General features: G+C 40.9%; 1 long non-coding RNA gene across 1 annotated transcript; it reads left to right on the forward strand.

Moving 5' to 3' along the window:
• Window positions 1-2250: 2250 nt before the first annotated feature.
• Window positions 2251-5818, forward strand: LOC114032481. The gene is made up of 3 exons (XR_003567837.1): window positions 2251-2427; window positions 3098-3178; window positions 5724-5818. It is a non-coding gene; the product is annotated as an uncharacterized LOC114032481 (long non-coding RNA).
• The last annotated feature ends 719 nt before the right edge of the window (window positions 5819-6537 follow it).

Consider the following 6537-nt stretch of genomic DNA (forward strand, 5'->3'; position numbering starts at 1 on the left):
CACACACACACACACACACACACACACACACACACACACACACACACCCCATCAGGGGCCAGTGAATTCAAACAAGAGCTAAATGAAACCTAGGTAGAAGGAGGGAGTCTGAGGGAAGGGAAATCCTCCAGGATCAAGGAGGAGTTTATTGAAGATATGTGTGATTTGAGGCAGGCATACATTATTTCTTTTTTTTCTTATAAAAAATATTATCCTCCCTCCTCCCCCCTTGCATTTCAATGTCCCTGTATTTTAGCCCTTGTATACCTTTCAACTTTTGCTGGTCTTACTGGGGCACCCCTCTTACATACTGATACTCTTTAAAAACACATAAAAACACATAAAAACACACAGAGTTACTTCCCATAGAATCACTTTTGTATTTGTATCTTCAGTGGACATAGGAGGTGCTTGATACTGCTAATTGATTGATTTCCAATTCTTCTCCCCCCCCCACCTCAAAAGAAAAAAATTCCCTTTGTAAAAAAGAAACATAACTGAGAATAAATCCACACGTATCCCCTGTATGGCACACTGGCCTCCATGATATATATTGGCATCTCAATGAGAGAGATGATAGTTTATACTCTATCATCTCTCTCTCTCTCATGGCATATTTATTATTTCTTCAGTAGGTAAGGCCAGGAGAAGGCAATAGCTCCCTAGTTCTGGTCTAGTTGAAAAAAAAAATGAAGCTAGGACTCTCCCACTCGATCTTTCCCACCCCTATGTTCTTCTTCCCCTTCCAGCCTCCAACACTAGCAGAATAAACACTTGGAGCTATTTTTCTAGACACGGGGATGGATTACATCAATGGATGTTGTCCATGTTCTCTCCTCCAGGTCCCACGAGGCCAAAGGCCCGATAAAGAAATGACCCCAGGCAAGAAAGGGGCCAGCAACAGGGTTTTCCTGTAATTTTTTTTTTATGCCAGTGATTTGTTTTTTATATCTGATACTCAATTACTCTGAATTTCTTAGTCTTTTTTTCTTTCTTTTCTTAACTGTTTCTTTCTTCTTTATTGCTGTCTTTTACTTTTTATATCACCTTTATTTTGACTATGTCCCTTCCTTGTCACAAATAATTTTTTAAAATCTTTAAATTTTTCAATCAGTCAATCATTTATGAAGCATCTACTACGTGCTAGACATGGGGCAACTAGGTGGTGCAGTGAATGGAGCACGGGGCTTGGACTCAGGAAGACTCATCTTCATAAGTTCAAATCTAGCCTCAGATACTTACTAGCTATAGGACCCTGGGCAAGTCACTTAACTATTTGCCTCAATTTCCTCATCTGTAAAATGAGCTGGAAAAGAGTACAACACAACTGAAAAATGACTGAACATGTGCTAAGTTGGGGATACAATGACAGCAATGAAATAGATCCTACCCTCAGGGAACTCACATTTTAACAGAAAAGACAACACGCATATATCTAGGTATATACAAAACACAAAGCAACTAAGAAAAGAAACAAGCATTGAATTAGTACCTTCTCTGTGCCTGGCACTGTGCTAAGCATTTTACAAATGTTATCTCATTGGGTCCTCAACAACCTCAGGAGGGAGGTGCTATTATTATCCGAATTTTACAATTAAGGAAACTGAGACAGACAGAGGTTAAGTGACTTGACCATGTTACATGATTAGTAAGTATCTAAGGAGAGATTTGAATCCACGTCTCCCATCTTGCCTCTCTGTTCAGAGTTGACACATATAAGGTTTTAAGGTTTGAGAAATACTTTAGCTCATTTGATCGTTAGAACAACCCTGTGAAGGAGGTGCTATTATTAACACCATTTTCCATTGGATGAAAGAGAGGCCCACAGAGGTTGAATAACCTGCCTAGGATCACATAGCTAAGAAGTATCTGATGCAGGATTTAAACCCGTATCTTCGTGATGTCAGGCCCCTCTCTGCAACTCACCAAATCAACCTACCCAATAAAAGGAAGGGGAGGTATGGTGAACCCAAAGTTATAGGTTAAAAACAAAAACAGGATGAAACACAGCTTTGGTAATTAGCTTGGAACAGGGATATGTCTAACACACTTGGAATTTACAATATTTTAAACAAGTTAATGAAGGTATATTGTGATGACCCAACCTAGGAAGAGCTGGGAAGCTGTCCAGCTCTCACATCACTTCTGCTATGCTCACTCCCTCTTTTCTGGGAATGGCCAACACTCCCACTCAGATAAATATAGTGTGAGCAGAGCTGTCCTTTCTCTCTCACAGTTTGCTATGTAGCTCACACCCTTCCCAGGATTAATGTAATTCAATCTGTTTCTGTTTAAAAAGGCCTCAGACCTTCCCTTTGAATTCCTTTTGGTCAGAAAGAAGTGTTCTTTCCCTGTCAATGCCTTCACTTCCTGCTTGTTTCAGGTGATGCTGTCCAGAAGGAACTGAAAGCAGGCCAGAGTACAGAGGTGCCCCTTCTTTTCTTTCTTCCTTTCTTTCTTTTTGCCTGTAGAGTTGCCTTTATTTTTTTCCCCAATTTTTTAAAAAACATTTTTATTTAAAGTTTTGAATTCCAAATTCTATTATCTCCTTCCCTCCCTGAGATGGTAAGCAATCAGATATAGGTTATACATGTGCAATTATGAAAAACCGTTATTTTTACACAAAGAACTAAATCTTGGTGGAATATTTGGTACTGCAGGACATAGAGCATCTTCAACATTTTTCAGAGTTGATTGGTATTTTGGTTTTATAATTGTCAATCCTGTGTTCAGAACCGAGGCTTCTGTGAAGTCATGTGATACAACACGAGCGAGTGCTGCCAGAAACACATCGGATTTGTTACACATTAGATCTTGAATTAATTTTTGGTCTTTGTGCATTCAGAAACCTTTTACTCTTGCCAAATTTTTTTTCGATCCCCACATTCAGTTATGTGACTCCATATAGAGTCACGACCCACAGTTTAAGAATTGCTGGGCTAGACCACCATCTTTCACATTTTTTTTCCATTGATTCTCTTGATATCCTTGAGCTTTTTCTTTTTAAGATCCATTTGGGGAAAAAATTCTCATTTGTCCATTGGAGACTGGATTCTAGAAAGCAATTTCTAACCCTGGTACCATTTTTCCATTTTAGGGCCTCCAGGACCCAAAGGTGATCCAGGGAATGAAGGAAGAGGAGGATCACCTGGTGCTCCTGGTTTGCCTGGACCAAGAGGTAAGTAAGCAGATGCTGCTGCTGCTGCTGCTGCTGTAGGAGAGTCACAGGCTTACTGAGTCCCCTGAGGTTATGTGGCTCCCTAGGAAGGCCCTGTAATTACTCAGTTTTGAATTTGTCTAGTTTTATCTTAAATGGCATGACTAATGGGGCTTCCCAAGACACCATGTTCTGCCAGGATAACCAGGAATTGCCTGCCCCCTAAGAGGACAATAAGATATCTTCCAAAAGTAGATTTAATTGAATGCTTTTTCTTGGAAAATATTTAGAATCTGGTGGAAGATGACACCAGGCGTTTTACAGCTTAAGGGATCCCCTTCAATGAACCAACTAACATCTCTTCAGTATCTGTTATGAACCAGGCACTGGAGATATAAAGACAAAAGGAAAACAACACCTGCCTTCAAGGAGTTTACATTCTAATGGGAAAGACAACATGTACATATACAGGTATTTGTGTTCCCAGTGCTTATGACAGTTTATGGCCCATACTAAGTACTTAATAAATGCTTTTTCCTATAGAATAGATATAATAACAGCTAGCATTTATATGCAGCTTTAAGATTTGCAAAGTGCTTTACAAATATTATCCCTTTTTTTCCCATCACGACCCTGGGAGAGAGGTGCTGTTATTATTTCCATTTTAAGGATAAGGAAGTTGAGGCAGACAAAGGTCGTGACTTGCCAGGGTCACACAGCTAATAAGTGTCTGAAGATGGGTTTGAACTCGGGTCTTCCTGAGTCCAGGTCTGGCGCTCTGTCCATTTCACCACCTAGCTGCCATTCAGAAAGAAATGGGATGTAAAAACAAAAGACATCACTTAAAAAGATGATAACTTACCAACCCTGGGAAGGGCAGGACTGAAATATAAAAATTCAAAGTCAAGAAGAGATCTGAAACCAGATTGGAATTGATGAGTTATTAATTAAAACTAGCCTTTTTATAGGACTTTAAGGTTTGTGAAGCATTTTACATGTATTATCTCGTTTGATCTTCACCACAACCCTGTGAAGTAGGTGCTGTTACTATTCCCATTTTACAGAGAAGAACACTAAGGCTTAGAGCAGTTGTGATTTGCCCAGGATCACATTGCTAGTTAAATGTCTGAGGCAGGATTTGAACTCAGGCCTTTTTGACTCTGGGGACAGCTAGGTGGTACAGTGGATAGAGTGTCAGGCCTGGAATCAGGAAGACTCATCTCCCTGAGTTCAAATCCAACCTTAGACGCTTACTAGCTGTGTGACCCTGGGCAAGTCACTAAACTTCTGCTTGCCTCAGTTTCCTCATCTGTAAAATGAACTGGAGAAGGAAATGGCAACCCACTCCTGTATCTTTGCAAAGAAAACCCTGAGTGGGGTCACAAAGAGTCAGACGCAACTGAAAAATGACTGAACGTTCCAAGGCCAACCCTCTTATCCTCTGTGCTAACTAGTGGTTTATGTTAAGGATCGGTGAGAAAGGTCACAACTGTATCTTAGACTTTTTCTTTAAAGTCTGGCTTAAAATGGAACCTTATTAAAACTGATGAATGGCTATGATAAAGCTCACTTTTTAAAATAGAGAAGTACATATATTTTTAATGACTGTTACCATGCCAGCCTATCACAGAAGGCTTCTGCTTCGGCAGCTACCTTCACCAGATAGCAGCATGCCTTAATCAAAGGTTCAGTTTTTTTGAGGAGTGAATAACAGTAACAACTATCATTTATATAGCCCTTTAAGGTTTGCAAAATGCTTCACATGTTATTTCATTTAATCCTCATTATAACCTTATGAGATATTATTATTATCTCCCATTTTAGTCAATCATTCAACAAACATTTACTAAGTGCCTACTGTATGCCAGGCACTGTGCTAAGCACTGGGGATATAAATATAAAAAAGAAACAGTTCCTGCCGTCAAGGAGCTTACAATTTAGTAGGGGAAGACAGCCCACAAGAGGCAGCTGAAGGGGGCCAATATTAGAAGGGACCTAGGAAGAGGCTTGGGGGATGACCGAGAATGCCAAAAGAGGGTGGGGGTTGGGAGGGGAATGAAGAGACGAGAAAGGGTGTCTGAAGGAAGGGCATGTGGAGCAGAGAAGAGACCAGCTCTGCTTTAGCCAAGAGAAAAGAACCAGGAGTGTCAGCCAAAAGTTGTAGAGAAGCAAATTTAGGTTTGATGTAAGGTAAAAAAAACTCCTAACAATTAGTGCTGCCCAAAAATGAAAAGGGCTGCTTCCTCATGGGACACCCTTAGGAAAAAACAGGGTAAGTGCTGATCAGGTGTGACATAGAAAGTATTCTTGTTCAGGTAGTGTGGGACTAGATGGGCTCTGAGCTCTCTTTCACCTCTGGGGTCTGTGAGGGCCCTGTCAAAGGGATGGACAAAAGTGGTTTGGAGGAGAAATGGGCTATTCCCCAATGTTCATGAGGACGAGCACAGTGAGTTGATATCCTCACGTTCCTTATTTTGCCAAGTCTTCAAAGGAACTGATCTAGAACAATGAGGAAGTGGTGGCAATACTGCCACCACCACTTAAATGTCTCTTCTCCTTCCTCTAGGTCTTATGGGTGAGAGAGGTTCTCCTGGGCTGCCTGGCCTGAAAGGAGATGATGGGGCATTGGGAGCCCCAGGACCCATGGGAATGCGTGGATTCAAAGGTACTAATGATTCTCACAAAAATTGTAGTTGGCCAGGGTGTCTGCTTGTGCCCAAGTCACATGATCCAAGAGGATTATGACCTGTCAGAAAAAGACTGGAAGAGCCAGAAAGTACAACCCCCCCCCCCCACTCACCCCCCGCCCGACGCCACCTACCACCACCACCCACACAAAGTACAATACCAACAGCTTGTTCCCAGTCTGGAGAAACTACACCTTGGCCTTTCTCCAGCAGTTTCATATTTTTAAAATTCAATAATATCCCTTTTCCCCCTCCTCTTCATATCCAATCCATTCCAACAAGAATTGGTAAAGCTATGCAAGGTACTAGAAGTAGAAAGTATAAGTGAGAAGCAGTTCCTGCCCTTCAGAGCTTATGTTTACTGGAACTGTACTTTACAGATAGACTTGCCCACCAATACTTCTTTTTATTTCTCCCCTTTCTTCACATGTGACAGTCTGTTCCCTCTTTTAGCCCCCATTCATATATTTTTAAAGCCCCTCTTTCACCCCTGGGTAAGAGATTCTCACAACATAAATGGCCTGGGTACACTTCAGTGGATTTTTCTCTTTTTTTTTTTTTTTTTTTTGGCCTCAGACCTCCCATCCAGGAAACCTATGAAAATGTATGCATTGTATTCATATGTGTGTGTAATACACACTTATACATACATACATACATACATACATACATACATACATACATACACATATC

Source organism: Vombatus ursinus, unplaced genomic scaffold (assembly GCF_900497805.2).
Source record: "Vombatus ursinus unplaced genomic scaffold, bare-nosed wombat genome assembly UNPS02005407.1, whole genome shotgun sequence".
Taxonomy (NCBI): domain Eukaryota; kingdom Metazoa; phylum Chordata; class Mammalia; order Diprotodontia; family Vombatidae; genus Vombatus; species Vombatus ursinus.